The sequence below is a fragment of the Lissotriton vulgaris genome, chromosome 3_2, assembly GCF_964263255.1.
Source record: "Lissotriton vulgaris chromosome 3_2, aLisVul1.2, whole genome shotgun sequence".
NCBI classification, from domain to species: Eukaryota; Metazoa; Chordata; class Amphibia; order Caudata; family Salamandridae; genus Lissotriton; species Lissotriton vulgaris.
The window spans coordinates 288,929,044-288,950,065 of NC_141690.1; the positions used below are offsets into that span (position 1 = coordinate 288,929,044).

General features: G+C 50.4%; 1 protein-coding gene across 3 annotated transcripts in view; it reads right to left on the reverse strand.

Moving 5' to 3' along the window:
- Nucleotides 1-21,022, reverse strand: part of LOXL3 (lysyl oxidase like 3) — a 125,112-nt gene that overhangs the window by 11,061 nt on the left and 93,029 nt on the right. The gene's annotated exons all lie outside the window — the stretch shown is intronic.

Below are 21,022 nucleotides of genomic sequence, written 5' to 3' on the forward strand. Positions count from 1 at the left end.
CCAAGCGCCTTGAGACCCTACGGGTAAGTAGTGCGCTCTATAAATGTCTTTGATTGATTGATTGATTGATAAAAGTCTTGTGCTTTGGTTCCCAGTAGCACTATTTTTGGGTGAAGTGGCCCTGCCATGGGGTTTAGTCTTTGCAGTGCCACCAAGCTCGCTAGGAGCAAGCTTCCCCAATGGGTTGGTGGGCTGTGTTGTCCCTAAACCCATGTTGTTAAGAGTAGACACTAGTCTATCTATCTTAGATACCAAAGGTTTAAGATGTTTGCCAATAATCTGCTCCATAAGAGCCTGAAAATCTGCAACCAGGTTGGTAACCCAGACCGGTGCACCCACAGTCGGTGGGGAAGGGCCAACAGTAGTTGTTACAAGGTCATGTTTAGGCATGGTCCTTTTACTTACTTTTTTTGGTAATCTAACTTTATTGCTTCTGGGGCGCTGTTTGTTTACTACTGTAATTGCCGGGGGGAACTCAGAGCAGGCAGGCTAGCCTCTATATCTCTAGGAACTTCTATCAGGGCCTGAGCACAGGGTAAATCAGCAAAGGACGATGTAAGGATAGAGCTTGAATTGGGGGGGGTTAATTACAATAGCTGAGTAATCCCCCACTTGCTCTGGCAGGGAAACAGCAGGAGTAATTGATAATCTTCTCTCTGTGTTTTCAATTCAATTCAATTCAAAAATAGCTTTATTCGGTATTTTGACAAAAAACCATAAAAGCATAACATACAATACGAGACACAGAAACAGACTAGACATATTTTCTCATATACAAAAATTCTTACAATATAAAATATCATCAGGATAAAAAGGATAAAATAGAACGAGTTCATTAAAATGTAAATGTGTAACAATTCTAAAATTCATTTACAAGACTCTTGGAATTCATACAGTCTACTGCTGTATACGTACTATTCAGTGTTTATAAGGAACATTATAATACGAATTTCCAGTTTTATGTTTATCCAAGAAGTCCTATGCGTTTCCCATAGAGCCCCTGCATTTTACAATAAATGCCAGGAATTTTATCGCTGTCACTATGGTAACTTCATCCTGCAGCATGTATAGTCTAAATAGTGCAGCTTTACAGGTTCTTACACCCCATAACTTTAACAATGGTAACAGATATCTTTTTCTCCCCCACTCATAGTATTTACAAAAGAATATACAGTGTATATTTGACTGTCTAGATAAGTCATCGCACGGGCAATTTTCCATATTTACAGACCAGATATTTGTGATAGGGAAAGATACAAGCCTATAGAACGACTCCGTCCTCATTTGGGTCAGGAGCATTCTATGGTAGCATGAATAAATTGGTGCTAGATAGGCATGGATACCCGGGCCATGTAAGATGTTACGATGAGATACTATGGTGGACTTGTGCCCGTCTAAATACCATCTTCGTTCCGCCAGTAAATCTAAACATGCCGTTTTTAGAGATTTTTTTGATATTAATGAGCATGTTGTGGGGTTTGAATAAAGATCTGGTTTACCAATAGAGAAACAGAACTTTTTCACATAAGCTAGCCATGGTTGTTTGGTAGACTCAGAGTAGGTTAAACAATCATTAATTACTTCTCTGTTGAACCCTGTATCCTCGCATGTCCAAATCTTAAACCACAGCATTACAGGGGCTATTTTTATCAAATCTGTGATATGTACTCTGTCCAGTTCGTTGTGACACACAGTAGTAGACGTAGAGCGAGGGACTGAGAGTAGGTATCTAAAGAAAGCATTTTCTACTGTTTGGATCTGTGTGCTATCTGCTATGCCCCATATACCTGCCCCATATACGGCGGTTGACACGCATTTAGCAGCATATATCTTCAGTAGTATGTTCACAGGTTTCTTGCCCAGTCTCTTAGCAAAGTGTTTAAGAGCGCCTATTGTACGGGCAAAAGCTAAGTTCCTCGAGGTTATTGCTGGTGACCATGTTCCCTTATTATTAAATGTAATTCCTAAATAGGAAAAGGTTTTGGTCATCGCTATCTTGCTGGTGTTTACAAAGGTTTTGCAGTCTGGTGTGTTTTTCCGCAGGGAGCATGACATTGTAAATGTTTTCCCCTCATTTATTTTTAAGCCTCTTGAGGACATAAAAGATGAGAAACCTGTTATGGCTTTCTGAAGACCTAGCTGTGTACGAGCCATAATCACAGCATCGTCAGCATACAATAATAAAGATACTGGGGTGCCATTTATTTTAGGGTAGTCAACTCTAAGATCATTTAAAACGTCTGCTATCTCGTTGATGTATAGATTAAAAAGAAATGGCGCAAGGATGCAGCCCTGTCGGACGCCCTTCGCTATAGGGAATTTTTTTGTTCGCTCGCCATTTTTACCATATCTAACCGCTGCACCCGCATCTCTGTATAATTCCTGGATAAAATATAGGATATTTTTATCTATACCCAGCTTTGTCAGAGTTTTCCACAGCACCGCATGATCAAGGCAGTCAAAAGCCGAGGATAAATCGACAAAAGTAAGGAAGAGGTTCCCTTGTTTCTTGCTGATGTACTTATTTATTATTAAGTTTAAATTTAAACCCTGCTCAACAGTACCAACTCCAGTTTTGAAGCCGTACTGTAATTTAGAAAGGATCCCTTTGTCTTTGGACCAAGATTGGAGATTAGTTAGCAGTACTCTACCTGCCACTTTCATTAATGTATCCAGCAGGGAAATAGGGCGGTAGCATTTTGGGTCCTGTCTGTTCCCCTTTTTGAATATTGGGATAATTATGGCTTCATGCCATGAATCAGGAAATCCTATTGTGCTATACGCATTTAGTACGTTTGCTAGTAATGGAGCCCACAATTCTGCATTGACTTTAAATAGGTCAATGGGGACTCCATCTGGGCCGGGGGCTTTTAAGTTTGCGCTCTGTGAGATTGCTAATTCAACCTCCGCAGGGGTAAAAACTATATTTAAAGGGAAGCTATCTGGAATCGCCAGATTCCTGTTATAGATGTTATGTTCTGGGGTCATATTTATTTCTTCTTTTTTGTATAAAGAGGTAAAATAGTCAACCCAGACATCTTCCATTATGGCTATCTCCATTGAATCTGCCTTGTTGTCCGAGGAAAAGAAAGGAGCGTTAATTTCCTTCCAAAAAGAGACGTCGTCTCTTATGGAGCTTGCCTTTACTAGAGCTTCCCAAGCCTGATTTTTAAGTTCATCCTGTCGTTTACTTAGCGTCTGCTTATAGACACATCTTGCTTGCTTGATCATACTATTATCCTTGGGAAGTGTCTTTAGAGCCTGTAATAGGTCTTTGTGGGCTTTAGAGCAGGCGGGATTGAACCAGCCATGTTCTCTCTTTGCTGTACCTCTCTTGAGCTTTTTTGTTAATTTATCATTTGTAGTGGCGATTATGCTTCCATATGCCGCTATAATTTGCTGAGGGGTAGTATTAGTTTCTAGGCAGACCATGAATTGGTTCATTTCTTTCTGCACTAGATCTTTTAGAAAGGTTGTAGCATCGATTTTTCCCCACTTTATAGCATACCCATTTTTTTTTGCCAATGACACCGAGCGGCCATGTAAGATACTCGTTATGCTTTGCTCGGGGCGCTCATCTTTCTCGATAAAGATTGTGGTGCTAATCGGGTAGTGGTCACTTAATACTAGGTCTTCCGTGTTGAAGGCCCCCAGGCAACCCTGGTTCTTGTTGGTCATTAAGATATAGTCAATTGTGGTGCCTGACCCCCGCCCAAAGAATGTTGTCTGGAAGGCTACATAGGGCTCGCAAAGTTCATTCGCGAACCCCATGTCCCAGTCATGCATTAGTTGGTTAAGCATATTCCCAATAGTGGAATGTTCAAAATGTGTGGTGGGGTCCCCTCTTAAATTATAAATGCCGCAATTTTTTGTGGCACTATAGGGGCACAGATGACAATTATAGTCTCCCACTACCAGGATGCAATCAGCATTTTTATCACCCCTCAAGAGCATTGCGTTAAGTTCTGTTATAAAGGCTTTGGGCTCTACTTTGGGCACGTTTATGTATACATTTACCAAGAAGAAGGACCACCCATTTGTTTTGACCATGAGTCCTTGCAGGGATCTAGCCACCTCTGTATTGGATGCACTCGGCGCATATGTGGATAGTTTTATATTACTCAAATTAGAGATAAAGATGCATAAGCCCCCCGACCCTCTGCCTCGGTTGCCCTGTAACGCCGGAATATAGTGGGTGCTGAAGCCCTCAATATGAGTTTCCTCCTGATCCCAGCATTCCTGTAGGCATACTATGTCCTGATTTGCCATAAATGATAGGAACGGGTAGGCTCTTGCTTTGTTACTCAGCCCTGCAATGTTCCAGGAGGTAATTTTCAGATTTGATTTGTAACGGCTGGGTTCTGTAGCCACTAGCTGAGGAGTGGGGCTTTCTATTCCCTCTAACTTTAATCCTTGCTCCCTGTATGTTTGGATGCAGTTCTGTGGGGTTATGGGGGTAAGAGGTGTATTCCATAGAAGAGGATCCGGCATGTGCCCCTCTGATGGTCCTTTAACAGTGACAAGCTGGTCTTCACTGTTTGGGGTTTTAACAGGGGTGCCTAGACTTGTATTTTTAAGGTTTGTTATCATTATTGGTCAATCAACCATGTCCAAGCACTCATACCTATTTCTCATGGGGACCCCCCTCCAGTAATCAGGATATGCGTTCTCTCTTCTCATTGGCCAGGGATGATTATCCCACCCTCCATTCCAGTGGTTTTTGCTGTTCCTATTCCTGTTTCTATTTCCATTATAATGCCCCACCTGTGTCCAAGTCCAATCCTGTGCTTCCTCCCAATTGTTTGGACTACCATAATCAGGGATGTTTAAAGGGGGGTAAAAAAAGGAAAGACGTTGTACATCAACGCCCCCCCTTTTTTCCAGAGCTGGCCATGAGGAGATATAGTCGGCTGTGTCAGGGTCCTCACAGTTTAGTACGATACAATCGCCCTTTAGAGATTTTTTGGTTTCACCAATCCAGAACACTCTCCTCATGGATACAATTCTACCATGGTTGTAAGGGTGAAGAGGTCTGTTTTGGCTTAGCCACTGTAGTACCTTGTTTCGTAGGGACCAAGGGGGTTCATCCGTACCATCAGCCAGCTCTGTAACCCCTGTAAGTATAACGGTATACGGGGTCGCCTCAGGCGGGAGATGTATCGGACGTCTATACCTTGGGGCCTTCTTCTCATTAGCTTGTGGTTGAGGTGGTTGGGTTTTTTGAGGTGGTGGTAGGGTATCCTTTTGTTTTGCTATTTGACTGGTGGACTCCGCAGGAGCTGGAGTTTTTTGCGGGTTCTCAGTAGGGCCTTTCCGTTTTACCGACCCTTCTGTTGTAACGGGGTTTGAGGTGGCTTGTGTGTTTTGCCTGTCAATTTTTTGGATTTCTGTGTTAACAGCTTTTTTGGGCGGATGAGGCTTGGGCTGAATGGTTGGTGGAGTTGGACGTTGAACCTGGGTGTTTGTGTTACTTACAGTCCCAGGGCCCTTAGCGAATGTACCCAGTGTGTTTTGCTTGAATGCTGGGGCATTTAATTTGGCAAGTTGTTTCTCTATAGTCATGATGCTCTTCTCTAGGGGTTGCAAGTGATGTTTTAGCAAACGCCCCATGCTGTTTGTGATAAAGTCGTGTAGTGTTATGCATACAGAGCATGGATTCTGGATGACGACACCCGATGTTTGTGTCCCTAACAGCTGTCTTGGACAGGGGTCATGAGTTGTCACTGTGCAATCAGCACCGTTGTTAGTGGAGGTTAGTTGCCCTGATAGAATGGCATCAGTGGTAGGTTTAAGAGAGATCTTTGTGTTTTGCACAGCTGATGCTATCTCATGTGGGGCTTTGACCGTGTTTGTGTTTGACCTCTTTGCTATCGCACCCTCCCGATTGCCCGTGGGGTCGAGGTCTACAACATCTGCGCTGTCCTGTTCGTCTAGGGAAAATTGTAGATCTGGTGTAATTTCCAAATCCTCACAGGAATTGGACCCCAGGGAGAGTTGGGTAGCGGATAAATCCACGCTATTTGGGACAGTATGAATTACTACATTCGTGTTCTCTGCCTGCTTGAGCAGGGGGGCAGTTGGACCCTTTAGGGGAGTTTGAGCAGATGCCAGAGGCCCCATGGACGACCTTCTTGCAACCTCCAACTCATGTGATACCCTACGTTGTAATATCTGTATGCTATTATCGATGACCTCATGCGTTTTAGTAATGAATAGGTCTAGTGGACCAGTGATGTCAGTTAGGCTAGAGGTCTTTTTACTTCTAGTCCGTTTATTCATTATTAGAAGGGTTCGGGTGCTACAAAGCTTCAGGCTAATATAGTGAGAATATGCAGCAGTGTAACACTAGAATAAATGATATGTAACTGTAAAAGGAAATGACAATACCGTGGCCCAGTCCAGTCCTGCACAGTCTGTAACGGGCTGAAACGGGCCCGCCCTTGGCCCGGGCTTCGCCCGGCGAACGCCCGCGCGCGTCCCGCGCTGCGGGGCACCGGCTGGTCTTTTGAGAAGCCCTGGCGCCGCCTGATGACGCTGATAGCGGGCGCCTGGGCTTGGCCTTCTGGGAAATGTAGTCCGGTCCCTGGAAGGAGACACCGTTGGCCGTTTCCCTCACGGCGTTAGCGAGGTGCCGAGCGGCGTTTCCCTCGCGGTGGAACTGCTGGCAAGTAGCTGACTCCAATGTCAGTTAGGATAAAGTAAATGGCGGTCTCAGAAAGCGCGTCCCGCGCTGCGGGGCACCGGCTGGTCTTTTGAGAAGCCCTGGCGCTGCCTGATGACGCTGATAGCGGGCGCCTGGGCTTGGCCTTCTGGGAAATGTAGTCCGGTCCCTGGAAGGAGACACCGTTGGCCGTTTCCCTCACGGCGTTAGCGAGGTGCCGAGCGGCGTTTCCCTCGCGGTGGAACTGCTGGCAAGTAGCTGACTCCAATGTCAGTTAGGATAAAGTAAATGGCGGTCTCAGAAAGCGCGTCCCGCGCTGCGGGGCACCGGCTGGTCTTTTGAGAAGCCCTGGCGCCGCCTGATGACGCTGATAGCGGGCGCCTGGGCTTGGCCTTCTGGGAAATGTAGTCCGGTCCCTGGAAGGAGACACCGTTGGCCGTTTCCCTCACGGCGTTAGCGAGGTGCCGAGCGGCGTTTCCCTCGCGGTGGAACTGCTGGCAAGTAGCTGACTCCAATGTCAGTTAGGATAAAGTAAATGGCGGTCTCAGAAAGCGCGTCCCGCGCTGCGGGGCACCGGCTGGTCTTTTGAGAAGCCCTGGCGCCGCCTGATGACGCTGATAGCGGGCGCCTGGGCTTGGCCTTCTGGGAAATGTAGTCCGGTCCCTGGAAGGAGACACCGTTGGCCGTTTCCCTCACGGCGTTAGCGAGGTGCCGAGCGGCGTTTCCCTCGCGGTGGAACTGCTGGCAAGTAGCTGACTCCAATGTCAGTTAGGATAAAGTAAATGGCGGTCTCAGAAAGCGCGTCCCGCTCTGCGGGGCACCGGCTGGTCTTTTGAGAAGCCCTGGCGCCGCCTGATGACGATGATAGCGGGCGCCTGGGCTTGGCCTTCTGGGAAATGTAGTCCGGTCCCTGGAAGGAGACACCGTTGGCCGTTTCCCTCACGGCGTTAGCGAGGTGCCGAGCGGCGTTTCCCTCGCGGTGGAACTGCTGGCAAGTAGCTGACTCCAATGTCAGTTAGGATAAAGTAAATGGCGGTCTCTGTGTTTTCTATTGCGGTTACCACTACCCCAATAGTTTTTTGAAGCATCTTATCAATAGCCATTAGGGTAGGAAGAGGTTGTGTTGTTGCCGCCTGCTGCCTGGTCATGGGGCGAGAGGCAGCAGGTTTTTGCTTTTTACCCGTGTGGCTCATTTTTACAGGTGAAGGGGAAGCTAGTCCCTACCTAGTCAACACTCCCTCCTGGCCCCAAAAGGGGAATTGGAAACAATAGTAGCCAAACAATGATAGGTCCAAGTAACAGCACCTTTAGTGAATTGACCACTCTTCGTGGTTGTCCTTTGGAGATGTTAGGGGGGTGACCCGTCTCGGCCTCCTCTTGCCCCGGACTGCCACAGACGGCCAGCCCTTTGCCCGGGCTTATCCCGGCGACGCCCGCGCGCGTCCCGCGGGACGGGAGGCGTTCCGATGTTTAGTAGCACCTCCGGGCGCAGCCAATGACGTCCCAGGTGCGGCGCTCGACCCTGGGGCACCTGGGAAATGCAGTTCCCCACTGCGATGGGAAGAGCAGTGCTGCTGTTCCGGCCGTTGCCCTCACGGTGCTCTGGAGGCAGGTAGGTAGATTTGTCAGCCAGAGAACACTGCCGTTGCCCTCACTGCGTGTGTGACACAAAGGAATGAGCTGCCCACTGAGCGCTCGGCGCTCCGATGTTTAGTAGCGCCTCAGGTGCAGCCAATGACGTCCCAGGTGCGCCGCTCGACCCTGGGGCACCTGGGAAATGCAGTTCCTCACTGCGATGGGAAGAGCAGTGCTGCTGTTCCAGCCGTTGCCCTCACGGTGCTCTGGAGGCAGGTAGGTGGATTTGTCAGTCAGAGAACACTGCCGTTGCCCTTACGGCGTGTGTGACACAAAGGAATGAGCCCCCCCATACTCTGCTTTCGTCTTTCTGTGCTCTGTGAATTTTGAAGTTCGTTGTATAATATGTTCTCAAACTCCCTGATGCGCAGGAAAGGAAACGAGAGGACACATGACAAAACAAGCATTGGCATAACCAATAGGTCTCGCCTTTCAGACCTTATAAGTATTTAGTTATGCAGCACCATATCCTTACTGCAACAACATTAACTGTTGCAGAGCTAAACACTTATAAGGTCCCAAAAGTGAGGCCAATGCTTGTTCTGATGAGTTGGTGGTGGATGTTGGTGGCGGCTCTGAAGTTGTGTGTTTCTGTGGATTTGGTGTTGTTCCAGGTCTTTTCGAGGCGGCGGCAAGTGCATCTGGACTCTCGAAGTTCGGTGGTGAACCATCTCGCTTTCTTGGTGTGATTGGGCAGGATTCGGGCTGCGGTGTTGGGGTCATCGTTTTCCATGCTGGTGTCTGTGGCACCTCAGCCCTGACGTGTACCATGAGGACACACGCACAGCTCTGTCAATGCACCTCAGCCCTGATGTGTACCATGAGGATACACGTACAGCTCAGCCAAAGTGTGACGTGTATCATGAGGACACATGTACATCTCTGCCAATACTCCTCAACCCTGACATGTACCATGAGGACACACGCACAGCTCTGTCAATGCACCTCAGCCCTGATGTGTACCATGAGGATACACGTACAGCTCAGCCAAAGTGTGACGTGTATAATGAGGACACCTGTACAGCTCTGCCAATGCACCTCAGCCCCGATGTGTACCATGAGGATAGATGTACAACTCCGCCAGTGCACCTCAGCCATGACATGTACTGTGAGGACACACGCACAGGTCTGCCAATGCACCTCAGCACTGATGTGTACCATGAGGATAGATGTACAACTCCGCCAGTGCACCTCAGCCCTGACATGTACCATGAGGACACACGCACAGGTCTGCCAATGCACCTCAGCACTGATGTGCACCATTAGGATAGACGTACAGCTCAGCCAAAGTGTGATGTGTATCATAAGGACACCTGTACAGCTCTGCCAATGCACCTCCGCTCCGACGTGTGCCATGAGGATACATGTACAGCTCCGCCAGTACACCTCAGCCCTGACATGTACCAAGAGAACACACACACAGGTCTGCTAATGCTCCTTAGCCCTGACACATGCCATGAGGACACATGCAGAGCTCTTCCAGTGCACCTTATCCTCGACATACCATGAAGATACATGCACAGCTCAGCCAATGATATTCAGCCCTGAGGTACCATGAACATACATGTACAACTCTGTCAATGCACCTCAGCCCTGACATGTACCATGAACATACATGCACAGCTTGCCAATGCACCTTATCCCTCATCAGCACTGATATGCAGCACCTGCTGATCACAAATTGGTGCCGATTACTATCATATGTAAACCTATACATCACTGCCTGCATACCTCATTGTGTTCTGTACCGCAGTCCTGACCTGTCGCTCTCATTGCTCCTCATGTTCTGTACCGCAGTCCTGACCTGTCGCTCTCATTGCTACTCCTGTTCTGTACGCCAGTCCTGACCTGTCGCTCTCATTGCTCCTCCTGTTCTCTACCTCAGTCCTGACCTGTCGCTCTCATTGCTACTCCTGTTCTGTACCTCATTCCTGACATGTTGCTCTCATTGCTTCTCCTATTCTCTACCTCAGTCCTGACCTGTCGCTCTCATTGCTACTCCTGTTCTGTACCTCAGTCCTGACCTGTCGCTCTCATTGCTACTCCTGTTCTGTACCTCAGTCCTGACCTGTCGCTCTCATTGCTCCTCCTGTTCTGTACCGCAGTCCTGACCTGTCGCTCTCATTGCTGCTCCTGTTCTGTACCGCAGTCCTGACCTGTCGCTCTCATTGCTCCTCCTGTTCTGTACCTCAGTCCTGACCTGTCGCTCTCATTGCTCCTCCTGTTCTGTACCGCAGTCCTGACCTGTCGCTCTCATTGCTCCTCCTGTTCTGTACCTCAGTCCTGACCTGTCGCTCTCATTGCTACTCCTGTTCTGTACCTCAGTCCTGACCTGTCGCTCTCATTGCTCCTCCTGTTCTGTACCGCAGTCCTGACCTGTCGCTCTCATTGCTGCTCCTGTTCTGTACCGCAGTCCTGACCTGTCGCTCTCATTGCTCCTCCTGTTCTGTACGCCAGTCCTGACCTGTCGCTCTCATTGCTCCTCCTGTTCTGTACCGCAGTCCTGACCTGTCGCTCTCATTGCTCCTCCTGTTCTGTACCTCAGTCCTGACCTGTCGCTCTCATTGCTACTCCTGTTCTGTACGCCAGTCCTGACCTGTCGCTCTCATTGCTCCTCCTGTTCTCTACCTCAGTCCTGACCTGTCGCTCTCATTGCTACTCCTGTTCTGTACCTCATTCCTGACCTGTCGCTCTCATTGCTCCTCCTGTTCTGTACCGCAGTCCTGACCTGTTGCTCTCATTGCTCCTCCTGTTCTGTACCTCAGTCCTGACCTGTCGCTCTCATTGCTACTCCTGTTCTGTACGCCAGTCCTGACCTGTCGCTCTCATTGCTCCTCCTGTTCTGTACCGCAGTCCTGACCTGTCGCTCTCATTGCTCCTCCTGTTCTGTACCTCAGTCCTGACCTGTCGCTCTCATTGCTACTCCTGTTCTGTACGCCAGTCCTGACCTGTCGCTCTCATTGCTCCTCCTGTTCTCTACCTCAGTCCTGACCTGTCGCTCTCATTGCTACTCCTGTTCTCTACCTCAGTCCTGACCTGTCGCTCTCAGTGCTACTCCTGTTCTGTACCTCAGTCCTGACCTGTCTCTCTCATTGCTTCTCCTATTCTCTACCTCAGTCCTGACCTGTCGCTCTCATTGCTACTCCTGTTCTGTACCTCAGTCCTGACCTGTCGCTCTCATTGCTGCTCCTGTTCTGTACCGCAGTCCGACCCCGTCGCTCTCATTGCTCCTCCTGTTCTTTACCTCAGTCCTGACCTGTCGCTCTCATTGCTACTCCTGTTCTGTACCTCAGTCCTGACCTGTCGCTCTCATTGCTGCTCCTGTTCTGTACCGCAGTCCGACCCCGTCGCTCTCATTGCTCCTCCTGTTCTCTACCTCAGTCCTGACCTGTCGCTCTCATTGCTACTCCTGTTCTGTACCGCAGTCCTGACCTGTCGCTCTCATTGCTACTCCTGTTCTCTACCTCAGTCCCGACCTGTCGCTCTCATTGCTGCTCCTGTTCTGTATCTCAGTCCTGACCTGCCGCTCTCATTACTCCTCCTGTTCTCTACTTCAGTCCTGATCTGTCGCTCTCATTGCTGCTCCTGCTCTGTACCTCAGTCCTGACCCTTCGCTCTCATTGCTACCCCTGTTCTGTACCGCAGTCCTGACCTGTCGCTCTCATTACTGCTCCTGTTCTGTACCTCAGTCCTGACCTGTCGCTCTCATTGCTCCTCCTGTTGTGTACCTCAGTCCTGACCTTTCGCTCTCATTGCTGCTCCTGTTCTCTACCTCAGTCCTGACCTGTCGCTCTCATTGCTCCTCCTGTTCTCTACCTCAGTCCTGACCTGTCGCTCTCATTGCTACTCCTGTTCTGTACCTCATTCCTGACCTGTCGCTCTCATTGCTACTCCTGTTCTCTACCTCAGTCCCGACCTGTCGCTCTCATTGCTGCTCCTGTTCTGTACCGCAGTCATGACCTGTCGCTCTCATTGCTGCTCCTGTTCTCTACCTCAGTCCTGACCTGTCGCTCACATTGCTCCTCCTGTTCTGTACCTCAGTCCTGACCTGTCGCTCTCATTGCTGCTCCTGTTCTGTACCGCAGTCCCGACCTGTCTCTCTCATTGCTACTCCTGTTCTGTACCTCAGTCCCGACCTGTCGCTCTCATTGCTACTCCTGTTCTCTACCTCAGTCCTGACCTATCGCTCTCATTGCTGCTCCTGTTCTGTACCTCAGTCCTGACCTGTCGCTCTCATTGCTACTCCTGTTCTCTACCTCAGTCCTGACCTGTCGCTCTCATTGCTACTCCTGTTCTGTACCTCAGTCCCGACCTGTCGCTCTCCTTGCTGCTCCTGTTCTCTACCTCAGTCCTGACCTGTCGCTCTCATTGATACAGTCCTGACCTGTTGCTCTCATTGCTGCTCCTGTTCTCTACCTCAGTCCTGACCTGTCGCTCTCATTGCTACTCCTGTTCTGTACCACAGTCCTGACCTGTCGCTCTCATTGCTGCTCCTGTTCTTTACTGCAGTCCTGACCTGTCGCTCTCAGTGCTACTCCTGTTCTGTACCTCAGTCCTGACCTGTCACTCTTATTGCTGCTCCTGTTCTGTACCGCAGTCCTGACCTGTCGCTCTCATTGCTGTTCCTGTTCTCTACCTCAGTCCTGACCTGTCGCTCTCATTGCTGCTCCTGTTCGGTACCGCAGTCCTACCCTGTCGCTCTCATTGCTCCTCCTGTTCTGTACCTCAGTCCTGACCTGTCGCTCTCATTGCTGCTCCTGTTCTGTACCGCAGTCCTGACCTGTCGCTCTCATTGCTGCTCCTGTTCTGTACCGCAGTCCTGACCTGTCGCTCTCATTGCTACTCCTGTTCTGTACCGCAGTCCTCACCTGTCGCTCTCATTGCTCCTCCTGTTCTGTACCGCAGTCCTGACCTGTCGCTCTCATTGCTGCTCCTGTTCTCTACCTCATTCCTGACCTGTCGCTCTCATTGCTCCTCCTGTTCTCTACCTCAGTCCTGACCTGTCGCTCTCATTGCTCCTCCTGTTCTGTACTGCAGTCCCGACCTGTCGCTCTCATTGCTACTCCTGTTCTGTACCTCAGTCCTGACCTGTCGCTCTCATTGCTCCTCCTGTTCTCTACCTCAGTCCTGACCTGTCGCTCTCAATTCTACTCCTGTTCTCTACCTCAGTCCCGACCTGTCACTCTCATTGCTCCTCCTGTTCTCTACCTCAGTCCTGACCTGTCGCTCTCATTGCTCCTCCTGTTCTCTACCTCAGTCATGACCTGTCGCTCTCATTGCTACTCCTGTTCTGTACCTCATTCCTGACCTGTCGCTCTCATTGCTACTCCTGTTCTGTACTGCAGTCCCGACCTGTCGCTCTCATTGCTACTCCTGTTCTGTACCTCAGTCCTGACCTGTCGCTCTCATTGCTCCTCCTGTTCTCTACCTCAGTCCTGACCTGCCGCTCTCAGTGCTACTCCTGTTCTGTACCTCAGTCCTGACCTGTCGCTCTCAGTGCTCCTCCTGTTCTCTACCTCACTCCTGACCTGTCGCTCTCATTGCTACTCCTGTTCTGTACCTCATTCCTGACCTGTCGCTCTCATTGCTACTCCTGTTCTGTACCTCATTCCTGACCTGTCGCTCTCATTGCTACTCCTGTTCTCTACCTCAGTCCCGACCTGTCGCTCTCATTGCTGCTCCTGTTCTCTACCTCAGTCCTGACCTGTCGCTCACATTGCTCCTCCTGTTCTGTACCTCAGTCCTGACCTGTCGCTCTCATTGCTGCTCCTGTTCTGTACCGCAGTCCCGACCTGTCGCTCTCATTGCTACTCCTGTTCTGTACCTCAGTCCTGACCTGTCGCTCTCATTGCTACTCCTGTTCTGTACCTCAGTCCTGACCTGTTGCTCTCATGGCTCCTCCTGTTCTGTACCTCATTCCTGACCTGTCGCTCTCATTGCTGCTCCTGTTCTGTACCGCAGTCCTGACCTGTCGCTCTCATTGCTCCTCCTGTTCTGTACCTCAGTCCTGACCTGTCGCTCTCATTGCTGCTCCTGTTCTGTACCGCAGTCCTGACCTGTCGCTCTCATTGCTGCTCCTGTTCTGTACCGCAGTCCTGACCTGTCGCTCTCATTGCTACTCCTGTTCTGTACCGCAGTCCTCACCTGTCGCTCTCATTGCTCCTCCTGTTCTGTACCTCAGTCCTGACCTGTCGCTCTCATTGATACAGTCCTGACCTGTTGCTCTCATTGCTGCTCCTGTTCTCTACCTTAGTCCTGACCTGCCGCTCTCATTGCTACTCCTGTTCTGTACCGCAGTCCTGACCTGTCGCTCTCATTGCTGCTCCTGTTCTGTACTGCAGTCCTGACCTGTCGCTCTCAGTGCTACTCCTGTTCTGTACCTCAGTCCTGACCTGTCACTCTCATTGCTGCTCCTGTTCTGTACCGCAGTCCTGACCTGTCGCTCTCATTGCTGTTCCTGTTCTCTACCTCAGTCCTGACCTGTCGCTCTCATTGCTGCTCCTGTTCGGTACCGCAGTCCTACCCTGTCGCTCTCATTGCTCCTCCTGTTCTGTACCTCAGTCCTGACCTGTCGCTCTCATTGCTGCTCCTGTTCTGTACCGCAGTCCTGACCTGTCGCTCTCATTGCTGCTCCTGTTCTGTACCGCAGTCCTGACCTGTCGCTCTCATTGCTACTCCTGTTCTGTACCGCAGTCCTCACCTGTCGCTCTCATTGCTCCTCCTGTTCTGTACCGCAGTCCTGACCTGTCGCTCTCATTGCTGCTCCTGTTCTCTACCTCATTCCTGACCTGTCGCTCTCATTGCTCCTCCTGTTCTCTACCTCAGTCCTGACCTGTCGCTCTCATTGCTCCTCCTGTTCTGTACTGCAGTCCCGACCTGTCGCTCTCATTGCTCCTCCTGTTCTGTACCTCAGTCCTGACCTGTCGCTCTCATTGCTCCTCCTGTTCTCTACCTCAGTCCTGACCTGTCGCTCTCATTGCTACTCCTGTTCTCTACCTCAGTCCTGACCTGTCGCTCTCATTGCTCCTCCTGTTCTCTACCTCAGTCATGACCTGTCGCTCTCATTGCTACTCCTGTTCTGTACCTCATTCCTGACCTGTCGCTCTCATTGCTACTCCTGTTCTGTACTGCAGTCCCGACCTGTCGCTCTCATTGCTACTCCTGTTCTGTACCTCAGTCCTGACCTGTCGCTCTCATTGCTCCTCCTGTTCTCTACCTCAGTCCTGACCTGTCGCTCTCAGTGCTACTCCTGTTCTGTACCTCAGTCCTGACCTGTCGCTCTCAGTGCTCCTCCTGTTCTCTACCTCACTCCTGACCTGTCGCTCTCATTGCTACTCCTGTTCTGTACCTCATTCCTGACCTGTCGCTCTCATTGCTACTCCTGTTCTGTACCTCATTCCTGACCTGTCGCTCTCATTGCTACTCCTGTTCTCTACCTCAGTCCCGACCTGTCGCTCTCATTGCTGCTCCTGTTCTCTACCTCAGTCCTGACCTGTCGCTCACATTGCTCCTCCTGTTCTGTACCTCAGTCCTGACCTGTCGCTCTCATTGCTGCTCCTGTTCTGTACCGCAGTCCCGACCTGTCGCTCTCATTGCTACTCCTGTTCTGTACCTCAGTCCTGACCTGTCGCTCTCATTGCTACTTCTGTTCTGTACCTCAGTCCTGACCTGTTGCTCTCATTGCTCCTCCTGTTCTGTACCTCATTCCTGACCTGTCGCTCTCATTGCTGCTCCTGTTCTGTACCGCAGTCCTGACCTGTCGCTCTCATTGCTCCTCCTGTTCTGTACCTCAGTCCTGACCTGTCGCTATCATTGCTGCTCCTGTTCTGTACCGCAGTCCTGACCTGTCGCTCTCATTGCTGCTCCTGTTCTGTACCGCAGTCCTGACCTGTCGCTCTCATTGCTACTCCTGTTCTGTACCGCAGTCCTCACCTGTCGCTCTCATTGCTCCTCCTGTTCTGTACCGCAGTCCTGACCTGTCGCTCTCATTGCTGCTCCTGTTCTCTACCTCATTCCTGACCTGTCGCTCTCATTGCTCCTCCTGTTCTCTACCTCAGTCCTGACCTGTCGCTCTCATTGCTCCTCCTGTTCTGTACTGCAGTCCCGACCTGTCGCTCTCATTGCTACTCCTGTTCTGTACCTCAGTCCTGACCTGTCGCTCTCATTGCTCCTCCTGTTCTCTACCTCAGTCCTGACCTGTCGCTCTCATTGCTACTCCTGTTCTCTACCTCAGTCCCGACCTGTCACTCTCATTGCTCCTCCTGTTCTCTACCTCAGTCCTGACCTGTCGCTCTCATTGCTCCTCCTGTTCTCTACCTCAGTCATGACCTGTCGCTCTCATTGCTACTCCTGTTCTGTACCTCATTCCTGACCTGTCGCTCTCATTGCTACTCCTGTTCTCTACCTCACTCCTGACCTGTCGCTCTCATTGCTACTCCTGTTCTGTACCTCATTCCTGACCTGTCGCTCTCATTGCTACTCCTGTTCTGTACCTCATTCCTGACCTGTCGCTCTCATTGCTGCTCCTGTTCTGTACCGCAGTCCCGACCTGTCGCTCTCATTGCTACTCCTGTTCTGTACCTCATTCCTGACCTGTCGCTCTCATTGCTCCTCCTGTTCTGTACTGCAGTCCCGACCTGTCGCTCTCATTGCTACTCCTGTTCTGTACCTCAGTCCTGACCTGTCGCTCTCATTGCTCCTCCTGTTCTCTACCTCAGTCCTGACCTGTCGCTCTCATTGCTACTCCTGTTCTCTACCTCAGTCCCGACCTGTCGCTCTCATTGCTACTCCTGTTCTCTACCTCAGTCCCGACCTGTCGCTCTCATTGCTGCTCCTGTTCTCTACCTCAGTCCTGACCTGTCGCTCACATTGCTCCTCCTGTTCTGTACCTCAGTCCTGACCTGTCGCTCTCATTGCTGCTCCTGTTCTGTACCGCAGTCCCGACCTGTCGCTCTCATTGCTACTCCTGTTCTGTACCTCAGTCCCGACCTGTCGCTCTCATTGCTACTCCTGTTCTCTACCTCAGTCCCGACCTGTCGCTCTCATTGCTACTCCTGTTCTGTACCTCAGTCCTGACGTGTCGCTCTCATTGCTGCTCCTGTTCTGTACCTCAGTCCTGACCATAGTGGTGGATGCTTCTAACCGCAGATTCCTCACCTTATGAATACCTCCAGGCGCCACACTGAATCCAAGAACCCCTTTTAGCATTACTCCCGCATGACAGAAGATGGCATCATGCAGCTCTACCTCAACTGTGTCCTGCCTGAGCCCCGTATAAGCGCCACCTCTGTGCCCTGACGTCAGTTCCTTCCGACGTGGATCCAGACCCAGCGCCTCTTTTGCTAGTCAGTGAACAGGTTCTTTTCCTCCCATTTTCCAGCGTGCACGGGAGATGTCACTTTCTAAAACCAGAGGCTTTAAACCTTGTAGGGTTTCTCACAAATCGGTGTCTGTGACGTTGCCCCAGGGCCGTTGGGCCATGACTCCAAGTCGTGCGGCAAGTGTACCCTGATTAATCTGAAGGCGATCCAGGACGGCAAAGCCAAGGTGTACGTTGCTGAACATCATTGGAAATCCTAAAAATGCTTCTCTTGCTCGAAGACGAGGACACGTTCTGGCTTTCGTGGCCAGTCCTGCGACAGGTTATCATTGCACTTTGAAATTTCGGGCGAGTGAAAATCGAAGTTGCAAGGACATCACTGCCACGCTCCCGGTCCCCTGCTGAGGAACCAATTCCGCAGCTTATTTTGATGCAACCGGAGCTTCTGGGTCCATCAGCAACAGCACTAAAAACTGAGGTGTTTAAGGATGCCGGACTTTGCACCCTACTGTGTCTCTTTGTGCTCCACAGATTCATGGAGGCCTCCAGCAGGGATACCACTGGCATGTCCACCCTCAGTGCAGACTATGCCTTCGGTACCCATTGTGGGTCCACTCAGACTCTGGGGCCAATCCGCCGCCCAATGCCATAATCCACACCTGGCTTTGCTTCTTCGATGGTGGCACCAATGCTGGCAGAGGACCTCGTGTCAATAGTTCTCTTTGATACCAAGCCGGATCAGTCTCGACCTCAAATGAAGCAGCGCGCCGCTTCAGTTCCTAGGTGCCTGGCCCTTGTTCCTTCTGATTCAGGCAAGGCAATGCCTTTCCCTTGACGCCACACTTCAGTACTATAGCAACTCTTTGGACCAGAGTCTGATCAGAGCCAACCTGCATTTGATGATGATGGGGATGACAGCGATGATGGGAGTGATTTTTCCCCACAACACGATGAAGAAACTTTCTATGTGGAGCAAAAGGAGGCCAGTGGGCCAGGCGTGTCCCCTGACACAGGGCTGGGTGTCTCTCCCTGTCCTGCCGTGGCAGTTTGTTCCTTCGTCACAGTTATTAGAAGGGCACCCGGAGTCCTGGTTCTGAAAGTACAGTCTGTTGAACATGTCACCGAGGCCCTACAACCTGGATACTTTTTCACAGAACCTCTGTCACCTTTAATGAGGCGCTGACTGACACCCGCATAGGCACTCTGGCAAAACTCTGATTGTGCCACCAGTGAATAGACGAGTGGCACAGCAGCGTAAGCCACCCCCTGGAGGTCCTGCCTTCCTTACCGTACAAGCCTCCACTAGCAGAGTCAATCCCAATTCTTTACCTACGATCCTGCCGGCTAGGAAATTGAAGAGGATGGAGGGGTTTGGAGGATGACGGCATCCAATCAGCTTTCAGAGGACTATTTGTCTATTTTGCGACAGAAGGTCCAGGCTCTTTTGGATAAAGGAACCATAGAGAAGATCCGAGCATCCGATGTTACTCCCATCGTTTCTTGGTGCCAACTTGTCCTGTATTAGATCTTCACCCTCCCACTTTCCTCTTAAACAAGAGCAAATTTCAGACGCTCACCTTGTCCCAGGTTTTATCTGTCCTGATTGCAGAAGGCTGAGGGGAGCATTGGATCGGCAGGATGTCTATTTTTCACAACCAGTCCTGCAGTCCCGCAGGGTCACCTTCAGTTCAAGGGGGGTCAGTAGCATTTTCAGTTTTTTGTTCTCGCCTTTGGATTAACCAGCGTCCCTGCGGCGCTCACAAAAATGGAATCTCCCTGGTTGTGACCCACCTGATGGGATCTAGAAATGTCAAGGCAGACAAATTGAGTCAGCAGCGCCTAGAGGGTCATGAATGGCAGCTACAGCTGACGTGGCCCAGGGTGTCTCCCGGCACTTGGGAGAGCCCTGGCTCAATCTCTTCGCCATCACCAAGAACGCTCAGTGTAAACGCTCTTGCATGTTGGAGTTCCAGAGAAGAGCTGCAGCAACAAATGATGGACGGAATGATGCATGAATCAAACATTCACCCCCAGTCAAGAAATCTGGATTAAATTCATCGTTCATTTGCTCACTACACCACCCCAGTTTGGACCCAGCCATACGCAAATCAGCCCTGACCCTGCTCCTCATGGAAACAGTCCAGCCCGAACTGCCAAGTTCCGGGGATGGTACTTTCTGGAGACACCTTTCACCTAGAACGGAGTACGGGACTCCTGTATACCGTCCCTCCTCTGTCTCACCTGCCCTGAGTTCTGAAGAAATTTAGGAATGATCGGACCAAAGTCATACTACTGGCTCAGTATTGGTCCAGGAGAGTGTGGTACCCAGAATTTCGGGCCATGCACATCTGTCTTCCAAAGAGGTTGCCACTTCAGGATGAACATAGGTCGCAGGAGCAGGGAAGGGTCCCGCTCCATGTTTGGGGATTTAGAAGCCGCAGTTGACTGCCTTCGACCTCCCACCTGAAATAGTTGGTGTCATTCTAGCCGCCAGGCGTCCATCTACAAGACTAGTTTAAGCTGGACGATGGGATAAATTTGTGCCCTGCTGTAATTCTCGTTATATGGATCCATTACTAGAAGAATTGCCCGATGCTCTGCTTTTGTGCTGTCTGCAGCCTAACAAGGACTGGCCGTGCGCCTCCTTCAAGGGTATTTCTTGGCCCTTTCAGCCTTTTTGTGTTTACAGATAGTCCTTGTTTAAATCACATGCTGTGAGGCGTTTCCCTAAAGGTCTGCTTCATGTTTTCCCACCCAAACCTTTTTTAATGCCACAGAGGGGCCTTCATTGGATCTCATGGCTCATGTATGTGCCTCTTTTAGTGGATGCAAAGCTGTCCTTTGTGCCTTTTGACTCTCAAAACAGTTTTTCTCATAAGAAAAACTTCAGCTTGTCACGTGAGTGATCTACAAGCTCTGTCCGTTCATCCACCAAACGCCACCTTCTCTGTAGATAAATTAGAGTTACAGGCTAAGATGGCATTTCGACAGAAGATTGTGATGCTTTTCCATGTCGAACAATCAATCATCCATTTGGCATTTTTATCTCCACTTTACCCTCGAAAGAGGAGGGAAAACCTTTGTTGTCTGGACACAAAAACACCCTTACATGTGAGGGGCATCATACTGAGGGTCATCGAGTGGATGATCAGCTCTTTGTGGGGTTCGCTGCGGCAAAGAAGGGCAAGGCCGCGCAGAAAAGGATCATATCAAGGTAGATAGTCCTTTGTGTCAAGATCTGCTACGTGTTGGCTAAGAAGCGACCCCTGGAGGGTCCGAGGACTCATTCACCCAGAGCCAAGGCGACTACCAATGCATGCCTGTGTAGAGCGCCTGTTCTGGACATCCGTCCGGCGTCAATGTGTGTATCAGTGCACACATTCACGAAGCACTACTGGGTTGGCAGC